The 14567-nt window shown below is 50.3% G+C and overlaps 1 long non-coding RNA gene across 5 annotated transcripts; it reads left to right on the top strand.

The window, feature by feature from the left end:
* Window positions 1–625: 625 nt before the first annotated feature.
* LOC143681059 (uncharacterized) lies at window positions 626–13517 on the top strand. 5 transcript variants are annotated; one of them, XR_013174344.1, is made up of 4 exons: window positions 626–2190; window positions 6637–8587; window positions 9257–9512; window positions 10046–13517. It is a non-coding gene; the product is annotated as an uncharacterized LOC143681059 (long non-coding RNA). The 5 variants fall into 5 exon arrangements; XR_013174346.1 differs by lacking the exon at window positions 9257–9512 and having other exon boundaries at window positions 627–2190; window positions 10046–13516; XR_013174343.1 differs by lacking the exon at window positions 10046–13517 and having other exon boundaries at window positions 627–2190; window positions 9311–10038.
* Window positions 13518–14567: the final 1050 nt, after the last annotated feature.

The following is a 14567-nucleotide window of genomic DNA, read 5'->3' as shown; positions in this document are numbered from 1 at the left end:
CACTGGCAAAGGAACACAATGGGGAAGTGACAACAGGTCCTGAAATCAGAAACGGCTCCCCAGACAGGCACGGAAAGTCAGCCAGGCTGTTGTGGGAGTGGATGTGTGTGGAGGAAGGGAAAGGGCTTATCTTGGCTCAAAATCAGGAACAAAACAGGGCTTTGAATTTTCCTCAGCCAGGTGCCCGCCCGCCTAGGTGTGGCCTTGGCGTCTGGCTGTGGGGCCTGGAGACAGTGAGTGCTGACAGCCGGGCGCTGCCCTGCTTGGGGGGTGCAGCCCAAGACCTGCCTGCTCTGCAAAACGAACCCCAGGCATCTGGCGAGGCCAAGGTGAGCAGGTCAAGTCCAATCACTGTAAAGGAGCTGGTTCAAGACCACCTTGGGGTTGAATGAGCTGAGGCCTCAAGCCAGCATGCCCCTCACCTTAGCAAAGAGCTTGCCATTTTGCAGTTGTTTTCACATTGCCTCCGGCCCTTCATCCTCTCAACAAATCAGCCCAATTATCATCACATTTTTAAATGTCGAGTGACAAATGACTCAGATGGAGTGAGCTAATAGCAAAGTTGGTAACAGAACCCATTATTTGGGGGTGGGGGGTGGGATGGGGCGGCCACGGTGGGACCCCAGGCCCACCAGCAGTGGCCCTCACTGGGTGGGGGGTGGGGGTGGGTGTCTCTGTTATCACCAAACCAGAGCCCCCGAGGCTGTCTCCCGGCCGATGATCCCGGTTTCCGGTCCTCTCGGCGCCCCCCTTCCTGGCCAGCGCAGCCATCCTCACCCTTCCTCCCAGGGGTGGCCGGAGGTCCGGGAATCACGTGGCCGCGTGACCGGAGCGTCTGAGTCACTGAGTGGGAAGAAATCCCTCGCACAAAAGCGGCACACAGGGCCTCTGTGGTGTGGGGGTGACCCCACGCTGTGGGAGGTGACTCACCCCGACCGCGGGCACGCGCACACGCCACTCGCGGGCCCGGGCAGCGCCCCTGTCCTCTCCTCCATGCCCAGAGCTGCTTCCCGGCTGAAGGGCAGGTGCAGGCGCCTCCCAGCAAAAGGGAGCCCCGCGTCGCTGTCCCCACGGGCTGGGGACAGAATAGGACCAGGGGTTTGATTCCAGGATAAACTGAAGAGCTAGACAGAGCTGAGGGGTGCGCAGCATTGCGGCTGTCCTAAAGGCCACTGGGTGGTAGACCTTAAAATGGGTAATTACGTGTTACGGGAATTTTACTTCAATTAAAAAAATAAATAAAAAAGAACAGTGGTAGAGCCAGTTTGGGGAAGTTGGTGAAAGGAACTGGGCAGACAGGTGTGGGGAGAATATGACCAGCCTCTCCTGCAAACCAGGAAGGAGGCTCTGGCTTTTCCATGCTGCATTCCCAGAAACAGACTCCAGGGCCCCACCCGCTAGAGGACACATGCTCACCACGTCAGGGAGGATCTAATAAATAAGGAAAGTGCATGGCGCCCTTGCCCAGGTGGGCACTGCCGGGTCCTTTGCATGCACTGCCCCACTTCCGCCTCCCAGCAGCCCTCTGGAGCAGGCAGCAAGACTGAACCCATTTTGCACAGAAGAAAACTGTGCACGGAAATGTGAAGTAACTTGCTGTGTTCATTTCTCAGGACTGTTATAGCAACTTACCACAAACTTATGGGTTTAAAACAACAGACATTTATCATCTCATAGTTCTAGAGACTAAAATTCTGAAATCAAGGTGTCAGGAGGGCCATGTTCCTCTGAAGTCTCTAGGAAAGGATCCTTCCTTGTCTTCGTAGCTTCTGGTGGTTGCTCATCATCCTTGGCATTACTGGCTTATGGAGGTAGCATTTCAACCTCTTTCTCCTCTGTCTATGGAGTTTGCACTTTTGTGTGTCTTTTCACATGGCATTCTCCTGTCTCCCTGCCCATCTCTGTTTGGATTGGGGCCTACCCTAATTCAGTAGGATCTCCTGTTAATTTGATTACATCTGCAAACATCCTATTTCCAAATAAGGTCACAATCATAGGTATTGGGGTTTAGAATTTTCAATCCATGACACATGTCCAAGGCCACACAACCGCTAAATAGAAGTTTAATCCAAATCTTCTGTTTCCAAGGTCTGAGCTTTAACTGCTCTATTTGGCATTTACAGAGCCCTCATTGTGGACCAGGAACCTTCCTTTGCGTGCATTATCTGATTTAGTTCCCCCAGCAACAAGGTGAGGAAAGTACTATTGGCCCCATTTTTAAAATGAGGAAACTAAATCTCAGCGAGGTTAAGTATGTTGACAAGGTCACACAGCTGGTAAGTGGGGACGTGAAAATTCAAACCCAATTCTGATCCCAAAGGGCATGATCTTCACCACGACATGTGTGTTCTCTTTATTTTCTGGTACAGTGTCTGTGATCATTTCACTTGTCAAGCAGACTAGGTTATGGCAACCAGTTGTTTGGCATTTCGTAGATGAATTAGCATCTATAGTCAGTTAATTGCATCTACAGCTGAATTGTATCTACAATCAACAAAGGAGATTGCCCTCAGCAATGAGAGGAGTCTCCTTATCCAAGTAGTTGGAGAACTTAAAGCCAGAACCAAAGATCTCAGAAGTCAGCAAGAACTCCAGCCTCTACTGCAGCTGGCCAGCTTCCCCTGGAGAATCCAACTTCATCTTCATTGGGGTTTCCAACTCGTGGCCTGCCCTGTGCAATTTGGACTGACCAATGCCCATGGTCGCCTGACTATATATATATATATATATATATGTAGGAGCCAAAGGGTTAAAACAAGACCTGCAGAATTTGTTGGGAGGAGCTGGCATCCCTGGGTGGGCAAAAAACTGAGGAGATTATTACTTGCTTTGTTTGGAACAGTCTGGGAGGAACAGAATGCTAGTTTACCCCGAAATGGTTAGTTAAGTATGAAGAAAGTTAAGTACTTTGTTTCCTCAGGAAATGCAGGCATGCCTTTTGTTACCCTGCAGTCTATAAGCAGGAGCTGGTTTAGAGTAAAGTTGTCTGTTGCTTGTTAAAGTTAAGCTTCAGACCCCCTGATCCCATCTGTTTGTCTCTTTCTTTCTTTCAGTCTCTCTTTCTCATCATTCCTTGATATCCTTAGAGCTCTGTTTCATAGGACGCAACATATATATATATATGTCCTGTTGGTTCTGTTTCTCTGGAGACCCCAACGCAAGTCCTTTTTCTCTGAATCCCACACTCCTCCACCCATGGTTTGGATTGGGTAAAGCTTGATTATTCTTGGTATTTCTGCACAGCGGCTAGAGGGGCTGTGCCCCAGGACTAATGGGACAGTGTTCCCAGGGTCTGCTCTGAGGGTGTTGTGCAGGTGGGCAAGGCTGAGGGAGGTAGGCAGGGCTGACTGGCCGCCAAGTCCAGTGGTTTTCACTTGGCTGTGCATCAGACTCGCCTTTGAAGCTTTTAGAAAACCCAGAGGTTCTAACTAACCATCAAGTGATGGCAGTCTGTGGTGGGGGTGAGGAGGGCCACTCCATGTGGCAGCTCAGGCCAGAAACCTTCATCCACGCCCAGTGCCATTCTCTACCCCATGGATCACATCCCTTTGGAGCCAGCCAGAATTCAGAAGGGAAATCAGGAGCCCCAAACTCCCAGCCTGCAAGCTGCAGACAGCCTGGAGAGAGGTCCTGTTTGCCTGGATTTGCTGCTGTTGGTGTGACTTTAAGTTGAACATCTTTAAACAAAACACCTATTCTCCACTTTGCCACAGGCCCCATCCCTCCCCAATGCCTTACACCCTCCCACTCACTAGGTCAGTTTACTACATTACTCTGGCCTCTGACAACCCTTGAATTTGAGACCCAGTGCCTGCTAGGCCAAAATGAGGAAACTGAGGCACGGGGAAGTTACAGTCAGGTCCTCAATGAGTGATGGTTCCTAGAACAGGGGTTGTTATAGCTGGAGCAAAGGCCAGGATTTATAATAATCCCCATTTCTGAGGGGATTTTACCTTGCCCTGGGTATTAGTTTCCTCTTGCTGCTATAACACACCACATAGTTCGTGGCTTAAAACAACCCAAAGTCAGTATCTTACAATTATGGAGGTCAGAAATCTAGAATCAGTCTTGCTGGGCTAAAGTCAAGGAGTCCTCAGGGCTGGTTCCTCCTGGGAGTTCCAGGGGTGCATCTGTGCACTCGCCACCCTCAGCTTCTGGAGGCTGCCTGCGTCCCTCAACTCATGGCCCCTGGCTCACATCACGCCAAGCCCTGCTTCCATTGTCACATCACCTACCATTCTCCAGCCCCTCTGCCTCCCTCCTCAAAGGACTCTTGTAATTACATTGCACCCATCTGAACAATCCAGGTCAATCTCATCTCCAAATCCTTAACTTGACCACCTTTGCAAAGTCCCTATTGCTGAGTAAGGGACCCTATTCACAGGCCTGGGGATTACGGTGGAGACATCTTTGGTCGGGGGAAGAGGGGTGCATTACTCTCTCGTGCCCTGGGAACAAGTTCAGAGGGCAGCAATCTGGGGCTCCCAACAGAATGGCACCCCAGGCCCTCCTGGCCTGGCGGGAGCACAGCCAGGACCTGCCTGCCCGCATCCCAGAGCAGCACTCCTGGCGGCTCAGCTGAGCAGAGGCCCAGGACAGCGTGCTTAGGAACCGGCAGCCTGGGAAACACGGTAAGGGGTGCCATCATCAACGGGGCTCTTGCCGGCCCCTCCTGCTCTCCTCGGCTGCATGGCTCTCCAGCCTCACTCAGGCCGGCTCACTCCGGAGTTGACCCAGGGCCCATCCTGTCCCCAAGAGAAGAGCTTCCTGTAAGATGCACCCAACATCACGTCCCGCATTTAATTCTCACTCCTTCGAGAGGCAGGAGGGGAGATGCTGTGACCATCCCCAACGTCAAGACACCTAAATGGAAGCTCAGAACGTGAAGTCTTGTTGTGGTCCGTCCCGGCAGGAAGGGGAGAACCAGGCAAAGCAGGCACTGAAGGGGGCGTGGTGAAAAGACCATTTAGAGGTGTGGGCAGATGGAGGGAACCAACAAGGAGGCAGGCTGCTGTGGCTGTGCTGGGGCCGAGGGGCGAGGCGAGGGCCGCCTGCTGGGCTGTGACACGCGCTGGCAGCAGGAGGAGAGGCTGCCGAGAGGAGCAGCGGCCTTCAGTGGAGGAGCACCTGCTGCCAACCCCCCGCCCAGCTGCAAGGGGGTCAGGGCTTCGTCTGCTGGCTGGACCAGCTGGAAGCCAGAGGGTGAAGGAGCTCGCGGAGTAGCATTGCAGCCTCCCAGGGCACGGAGCAAGGCCGAGGAGAAGGGAGGCAGGAGCCGGAGGAGCAAATGGAGAATGCCCAGCACCCATGTCTTCCTCGGGGTTGTACAGCACGTGCCAGAACTGAACTGAAACTGGTTCTTGCTAACCCAAAGGAAGGAATTTTTAGTGGGAAGTAGAGATGGAGGGAGGGGAGATAGAGGGTGAGAGCTTGTCCTTTTGCCTTTGAAATCATTTTCATGCTGCAAAGTCCCCACACCACACCCGCATGCCCACTGAGCCCTCTGGGTTAAGGTCACCTGCTCACCTCTGCTCACTGGTTTGGGCTCAGTTAATCCAAACTCAATTTTAATTCCAGTCCAAACCAGGCATACCCAGAAAGAGAATACCGCAGCAAGCACAAATGTAAAACAGTGCAACCCACCCTGAAGCGAGGTGGCTTCAGATCACTCATTGCTCTGGGCTGTCTCAGTCTCTGATGCCCACATGCGTGGAAAATCAAGCACGAAGCTTGTTATTTCACATGCCTGGGGTTAGACTCGGGACTGTCATGAGGAAATGCATGTCAATGCACACCCACAGGTAGAATGACATGTAAACCACACACCTGGCTTTCCTGAGCTGAGCTAGAAGTTAGTTTACTGGGCCTGCCTTCGAAAGGGGCTGTGGACCAACGCAGGAGAGGGAAGAGGACTTTCCTTTTTTTTGTACACGTCTTATTGCTTGCTGCTTTTCCTGCAAGTGTGCATGAGTTGTAGAACACAGAGATGTCTTTGAAGGGTCTGAGGTCCGGTGCTGCCCTGGCCTGGGGGCGTGAACAGGCTGTACTCCTGGTTCCTTGTGCCTTTGACAGGTAAGGACGTGGGGTGGGAGGGGCAGAACAGGCTGCAAAGAAACTGCACGTCCACAGCTCCTCTCCTGGGACCAACAAACCTTTTAGTTTGCATTCTTTTGGCAGGTCACTCTAACCGCCACGTTCAGCTCCCAGTCTGCCACCTACTTCTTTTCGATTTCTTAAGGGACCTTTTCCATCCCACCACTTCCTCCTGTGTTGAAGTTTCCCCTCTTCCAGGCCTCCTGCCCAGCTGACAATCCCGGACCCAGGCAGGTCACATTTCACTGTTTCCCTTAGAATTAAGCCTGGGTCTCCCACCAGCACTGGGTGGAGCAGGCGAGTTAGCTTAGCCCACTGAAGTGAGGAATTCAAGAGACTCATGTACTGGGCTGACTCTGAAAGGCCCAGCAGAAAAGCCCAGCTGTCCCCAAAGCCCCTGAAGCCACCTCAGGCAGGTGCCCAGGGCTGCCCAGGCCATTCCTGGCAAGACACCGGGGAGCACACCCTGAGCCCGGTCTCAGGCCGAGACTGCCAGGTGAACTCCTGCCCACACCTGAGCTGGTGTCTCTGCTTCCTCCACAGTTGCCGCCCTGCCCTGGTCCCCATCTGCCCTTCCAGCCACGACAGTGAGGGGAGCAGAGCGGTGCCTTCTGAATGGCTTTCGACAGTGTCACAGCAAAGCCCCATGACAGAGGGTGGACAGAGGTGTTGCCTCTGTATTCACAGAGGAAGAAATGGAGTCACTTGTCTGGGGTCCCCAGAGTGCCATGGCTGGTGCCTGGTGGCAAGGACTGCAGCCCGTGTCTCTGGACTCCTAGGCAAGGTCTCCCTCCTTCTGGAGGTAGGTCCTCCTGGAGTCTGCCAGGTGCCTGGGATCCCAAGGCCCCTGGGTCTGAGGTCTAGGGAAGCACCAGCCCCCCTCCCCCCATCTCTCTGGGATATGGCTTTAATGAGGAATTTTATCGGAATAACTTCACTGAATGAAGCATTCTGAGCTTGTAAAGATTAAATCCACGAAAAGGAGACAGTGATGTGAATCCCTGAGAAATGAGTTCAAGAAGCTTCCCTTCCTGTGTCACAGTCGCTGATAAGTTCTGAGTAAGAGGTCTTCCCTGCACCCTGACAGTAACTGGGTGACAAGGGCTTCCCAAAGAGCCTCCCCTCCCACGCACAGAGTTCTTTTTTGTTGTTGAGATATCTTCCCGTACCATATAGACCATCCAAAGTATATAATCGATGGCTCACAATATCATTGCATAGTTGTACAGTGATCACCATGGTCATTTTCAGAACATTTGTATCACTCCAGAAAAAGAAATAAAAAGAAAAAACTCATATTTCCCATACCCCTTACCCGCCCTCTCACTGGCCACTACTGTTGCAATCTCCCTGATTTTTGTTTTGCCCCTTATCTCCCGCCCTATTATTTATTTACTTTTTGTCCTTATTTTTTAATCATCTGTCCATACCCTGGCTAAAGGGAATGTCAGTCACAAGGCTTTCACAATCATATGGTGTGCTGGTTCGAAAGGATTTATATGAGAGCAATGGTTTCTTCTAATCCCCATTCAGTACTGTATGTTGGGAATTTAAGATTATCTCCATGGAAATGTGACACAATCAAGAGTGGGTATTAAACCTGATTAGTTAGAGACGTGACTCCATCCATTCCAGGTGGGTCTTGATTAGTTTACTGGAATCCTTTAAAAGAGGAAACATTTTGGAGAATAAGGGAGATTCAGAGAGAGCAGAGCAGAATGACATAGCCACAAGAAGCAGAGAATCCATCAGCAAGACCTTTGAAGGTGAAGAAGGAAAACACCTCCTGGGGAGCTTCATGAAACAGGAAGCCAGGAGAGAAAGCTAGCAGATGATGCCGTGTTTGCCACGTGCCCTTCCAGATGAGAGAGAAACTCGGACTGTGTTCGCCTTGTGCCTTCTCACTTGGGAGAGAGACCCTGAACTTCATCGGCTTTCTTGAACCAAGGTGTCTTTCCCTGGATGCCTTTGATTGAACATTTCTATAGACTTGCTTTAATTGGGACATTTTCTCAGCTTCAGAACTGTAAAGTAGCAACTTATTAAATTTCCCTTTTTGAAGCCATTTTGCTTCTGGTACATTGCATTTAGCAGCTAGCAAACTAGAACATATGGTCACACTGTAAAAGCTATATAGTTACATAATCATCTTCAAGAATCAAGGCTACTGGAACACACCTCAACAGTTTCAGGGACTTCCCTCGAGCCACTCCAATACACCATAAACTGAAAAAGGATATCTATATAATATGTAAGAATAACCTCCAAGATAACCTCTTGACTCTGTTTGAAATCTCTCAGCCACTGTGATTTTGTTTCATTTCTCTCTTCCCCCTTTTGGTCCAGAAGGTCTTCTCAATCCTTTGACGCCGGGTCTGACTCATCCCTGGGATTTGGGTCCCACATTGCCAGAGAGACTTAACATCACACACAGGATCCTTAACTTCCTCCCGGAAGGAATGGATGTCCCAGGACTCGATGACTCTCAAGACTGGTATGCAAAATACAGGTCTTGGAATTGCCTTTCTGGGGCCCTTCTCACCCTCACACCTCATTCCACCCCAGTGTTGGGAGTCTCCTTGTCCCCTGGGGAGCCAGCACCGGTTATCAGCCATCCAGGAAGCCCCACAGCCCCTACCACTCCCCAGAGCTGCCTTTTCTTGGAAGCCTGGCAGGACCCACCCACTTTGACCCCTGGGCTCAACACTTCCTGGAGAGGGAAGGTTCACCTGGGAACTCTGTGCACCCTATTCAGAGCAGGCTGGCCCTAGTTTGCCTCTATCCTCTTTTGTTAAGTGGAGAGTAAGGGGTTTGGCAAACTAAGGACTCCCCAGGCAACTGCTGGGCCACCCCACCAGCTGCTCCCTCCACCCAGCCCATCCTTGCCCTAGCTGGACTTGAGGTCAGGGCAAATGAGAGTGTCTGGGGCCGAATGGGGTGTCCAGTAATAGTTCAGCTCTAGGAGAGGAAAAAGGGTCCCAGGGCTCTAAGTTTGGCTGCTCTAGTTTGCTAGCTGCCGGAATGCAACACACCGGAGACGGATTGGCTTTGAATAAAAGGGGATTTATTTTGCTGGTTCTTCAGAGGAAAGGCAGCTAACTTTCCACTGAGGTTCTTTCTTACATGGAAGGCACAAGATGGTCTCTGCTGGTCTTCTCTCCAGGCCCCTGGGTTCCAACAACTTTCCCCGGGGTGACTTCTTTCTGCATCTCCAAAGGCCTGGGCTGAGCTGCGAGTGCTGAGATGAGGAATGCCGAGCTGCTTAGGCTGTGCTACATTGCGCTCTCTCATTTAAGCACCAGCCAATTAAGTCAAACGTCACTCATTGCAGCAGACACGCCTCCTAGCTGACTGCAGACGTAATTGGCAACAGATGAGGTTCACGTACCATTGGCTTATGTCCACAGCAACAAGACTAGGTATGCTCACCTGGCCAAGTTGACAACTGAATCTAATACATTGGCCATTTGGTTTGGCCCCAGCTTCAGACCTAACACCATCTAGCTGTACCTCTCCCCTCTCTACTAATCTTCTCTGGCCCATGCCACAACCCTAGATGGCATTGGTGCCAGGGCAGGGCAGCGAGCAGCAGATGGGGAGGGCTGTGCCTGCAGAACTGTCCCTTTCCTGATCCCTCCTCACACACATCTCATCGGCTCCTCCCTCTTCCCCCGCCTCCAAATCTTGTACCCCTTCCCACTGAAAACACTGACTTTGTCACCCCAGCTTATAAAAGTATAGACGCCCTCCACTGCTTGCCCCAGACCACCCATCCTCCATCTGACATGCTTGAGCACCTCTCAGTCTTGAGGGACCCCAGGAGGACCAGAAGGGATGTCCCCCCAGTTCTCACCACCTGAAGTTCTGAGCCCCAAGGAAAGGCTTCGTGGGGTGGGGGTGGGGACTGGACCCAAGGTCTCACAATGACTCACCATGCACTTTGTCTAATTAGGTGTTAAACGGGTCTCCGGGTCCAGGCTGAGGACCAAACCACTGCATAATTCTTATGGGGAAATCAAATTCTGAACCCCAGCAAAGGTTTGTGGTGATTTGGATGCTGAGGAGAGGCCCCAAATCATAATCCAGACCCCACAGCGGCTGCTTTGCTCAAATTGGAGGCCCTTGACCGGCACCTGCCCACATTGCCCTCCCATCCTGCCCAGCAGCCCCTGACCCTTTGTGAGAGTTAAGTTCATGTTCCAACTTGGCCGGGTGATGGCGGCTCGTTGTTTGGTCAAGAAAGGACTGGCCCAGTCATTACTGTGAGGATATTTCATGGATTTAAGTCATCAGTCAGTTGATTGCATCTATGACTGATTGCATCTGCAATCAACAAAGAAGATTGCCTTCAGCAAAGATAGAACTCTCATACAATCAGTTGAAGACCTTAAAGGGAGGATTTCAGCAGTCAGAAGGGAGAATTTCCATCTCTAATTCAGCCAGCCACCTTCTCTGGGAAATTTGTCAAAACCTTCACCAGAGTTTCCAGCTTGCAGACTGCCCCACAGAATTTGAACACATCAATCCCCACAGTAGCATGAGACAATTTCTATAATGTCTCAAAATATTTACATATATGTATATATATATATATATATATATATATATCTTGCAAGTTCTGTTTCTCTGGACAGCCCTGACTGATACATCCCTTGTGGGGGTTTGAAGCTGTATGTACCCCAGAAAAACATGTTTTTCTTTTTTTTATATATATTTATTAATTAAACTTAAAAACAAATGAACAAAAACGTTCTCAACATATGATCATTACATTCTACATATGTAATCAGTAATTCAAAATATCATCACATGGTTGCATATTCATCCTCATGATCATTTCTTAGAACATTTGAATCAATTCAGTTAAAGAAATAAAAAAGACAACAGAAAAAGAAATAAAACGAAAACAGAAAAAAAAAGATTATACATATCATACCCCTTACCCCTCGCTTTCACTGATCACTAGCATTTCAAACTAAGTTTATTTTAACATTTGTTCCCCTATTATTTATTTTTATTCCATATGTTCTACTCATTTGTTGACAAGGTAGATAAAAGGAGCATCAGACACAAGGTTTTCACAATCACACAGTCACATTGTGAAAGCTCTCTCATTATTCAATCATCCTCAAGAAACATGACTACTGGAGCACAGCTCTAAATTTTCAGGCAGTTCCCTCCAGGCTCTCCATTACATCTTGAAGAACAAGGTGATATCTACTCAATGCATAAGAATAACCTCCAGGATAACCTCTCCACTCTGTTTGGAATCTCCCAGCCATTGACGCTTTGTCTCATTTCACTCTTCGCCCTTTTGGTCGAGAAGGAAAAAAACATGTTCTTAATTGTAATCCATTCTTTTGGATGTGAACCTTCCTGATGAGGTGACTTCAATTAAGATTGACCCAGCTGAATCAGGATGGGTCTTAGTCCTATTACTGGGTCCTTTTAGAGAAGGTCACAGAGAAAGAAGACACGAGGAGCCGGAAGCCAGAAGCTGGAAGACAAAGGAGAGAATATCGTCATGTGACAGAAAAACCGAGGTGCCCCAAGGGTCACCGGCAGCCAGCCCCAGAGCACCCCAGTCTTTGGGGAGGAAGCATCGCTTTACTGATGCCTCAGTTTTGGAATTCTCCCAGCCTCAAATCTGGGAGCCAATAAATTAAATTCCTGTTGTTTTAGCCAACCTGTTGTGTCATATTTGATTTAGCACCCGGGAAACTAAAATAGCTCTCAAGGGAGTTTTGTGAGACCCTCCCACCCCCATCCCATGGCCCACACTCAGCCCCTTTCTGTCCCTTCCGTCACACCCTCCCAGCTTCCTCTGCCAGTTGCCATAAAACCCGGCACAGCAGTGGTGGAGCTCCCATGCCTGGGCCCACCCAGATTTAGTGAATCAGAATCTCCTGGGTTTGGGTTCTTGCATTTGTGTTTCTCAAAGCTCCAGGGGTGACTCCAATGCAGGGCCTCCCAGGGCAGTGCTGCCTTGGAGCAGCCATGTGAGGTCCCCAGTGTGGGGCAGCCAAGATGCCCACCTTGAATACGAGCTCCTGGCACAGCCAAGCAGTGATGTGTAGCACAGTGTCACGGGGGCAGCACAGGACCGACTGGTTGTCAGGCTCTGGAGATTCTGCAACCTCAGGCAAGCCATTTGACCTTCAGGGCCTCAGTTTCCCCATCCATAATGTGAGGATAGTAGCACTTAATGCATGGCGGGTTGTTTGCTCTCACACCTGTCTGGAGACTGGGACCCCACGAGTACAGTGGCATACAGGACCACAGTGTCTTTTAAGAAAGAACTCATCTCAGGGGAAAAGGCAGCTGGCTGATCTCAGCCCAAGAGTGATGAGAAATTCCTGGAGAGGGAAAGGAGGAGGGACAGCTCAGAGATCTACTTGTGCTGGTCCTCAGATTAGCCTTTAGCCTGGCCTTTGAGAGCTTGTGCCTGAGGAGACAACAGAAAAGGCTTTTCCTGGGGAAACCTGAGGAGCCCGTGGCCACACGGTATTGGAGCGCCATGCAGTCCAGGCAGAGGCAGGACGTCTGCCCACAGGGGAGTCCGCTGTGATGGATTGAATCATGTCCTTAATGAAGCCATGTTTCAGTCCCAGTCTCCAGTCTTGAGGATGTAAATGCCTTTGCAAATAGATCTTCAAAGAGCCTAACTTAAGGTGAAGTGAAACTAAATCAGGGTTGGCCTTAATCCAATATGACCCCAAGTCTTTCTAAGTAGAGAAAACAGGGACACAGCCAGTGGGGAGAGAGACAGCCATGTGGTGGAGGCAGAGATGGAGTTTTGGACTGCCAGCAAGCCAACCCCAGAATGCAACAGACTTCAGAAAAGCCCCGGCCCCACCAACCCCTTGAGTTTGGACTTCTAAGCCTCCAAAACTGTGAGCCAATCAACTCCTATTGTTTCAGCCAACCAGTCTGTGTAGTGTGCTACAACAGCCTCAGCAAACTAAGACAAGGACCACACACCAGGGCTGTCTCATGGCCCGATAGTCCCAGGAGGCAGCAGCAACCAGCACAACTGGCCCCCTCTGTGGGACGGGCCCCATGCGGGCAGCACCTGGCAGGATGTGGCACCATCGCGAACTTTGGAGGCACTGAGGCCCACTCTGCAGATGTCATCTCAGAGAGCTAGGGCTAGGCTGGTGTTCTAGTTTGCTAGCCACTGGAATGCAATAAATAAGAAACAGAATGGCTTTTGTAAGGGGGAATTTATTAAGTTGTAAGTTTACAGTTCTAAGGCCATAACAATATCCAAATTAAAGCAAGTCTATAGAAATGTCCGATCTAAGGTATCCAGGAACAGATACCTCGGTTCAAAATGGCCGATGATGTTCAGGCTTCCTCTCTCAACTGAAAAGGCACAGGGTGAACATAGCAATGTCTGCTAGCTTTCTCCCCAGGCTTCTCGGCTCATGAAGCAACTCTGGAGGTGTTTTCCTTCTGCATCTCCAAAAGTCTCTGGCTTTGTGGGCTCTGTAGCTCTTTCCAAAATGGTTCCCTCTTAAAGGGCTCCAGTAAGTAGCCCCACCTTGAATGGCTGGAGATACACCTCCATGAAAATTATCTAATCAAAAGTTACCACCCACAATTGGGTGGGTCACATCTCCATGGGAACGATCAAAGAGCTCCCGGCCAGCAATATGGAATGAGGTTTAAAGGACATGGCTTTTCTGGGGCCCACCACAGATTCAAACCGGCATAGCTGGTAAGAACTGAGTTCCTGAGCACAGGTCAGATGCCGGCTGGGGACGGCTCTAAAAAGGAAAATGGAGGCCCCACCCAGTGCTTAGGCTGGCACATGATTAATTCCTGAAAATGTGACCAATTTTTACCCCAGACTTGTATGGCTGGAGAAATCAGGGTTCCAGATACTTAGAATAAACTGAGCCGTGTTTCAAAAAGATGAGAAAAAAGCTAGACAGGCACAAGGGTGTTTTCCAGCTGTCCTTTCAGACACACTCTAGCAGGACAGCCTCCTCCGTGAACAGGAGCGGGGGGAATTGACAGGGCCGATCTCTGCGCAGTGTGAGGCCTGCAGGAAGAGGGCAGCCAAGGCAGAAACCTGATGTGTGCGGCCCACCAGCCAGGGTCTCACTCACAGCCTGACCTTGCTGTGAACTGGGTTATATTGTGCACAATGTTCCCTTGCTTGCTTTTTGTTGGAAAACTGCATTGTTTCTCTCCGAGACAAAAATGAGGAAAGCTAGCAGGAGCCAAGCATCCTCCACTTGTTTGCCCTGCTTTGTGGAAGTCATCCTCTAGCCCCTCCTTGTCCTTTCTTCTGAGACTGGCCTCTTCTCCCTCATTGTTCCCATCCATCCCCCGCCAGCCAGCACTGCTAAGTTGGACCTTGAGTGTGGTACGAATCAGACCCGCAGGGCACCCAGAGCTGGGCCTGCACATAGTAGGGCTGCAGTCCACAAAGCCTGCCTGTTTTCCTACCAGCAGGTCTCTTTCTT

This window comes from Tamandua tetradactyla, chromosome 4 (assembly GCF_023851605.1).
Source record: "Tamandua tetradactyla isolate mTamTet1 chromosome 4, mTamTet1.pri, whole genome shotgun sequence".
Taxonomy (NCBI): domain Eukaryota; kingdom Metazoa; phylum Chordata; class Mammalia; order Pilosa; family Myrmecophagidae; genus Tamandua; species Tamandua tetradactyla.
The sequence above is the reverse complement of the archived record's forward strand: the minus strand, read 5'-3'. Positions and strand labels throughout refer to the sequence as shown.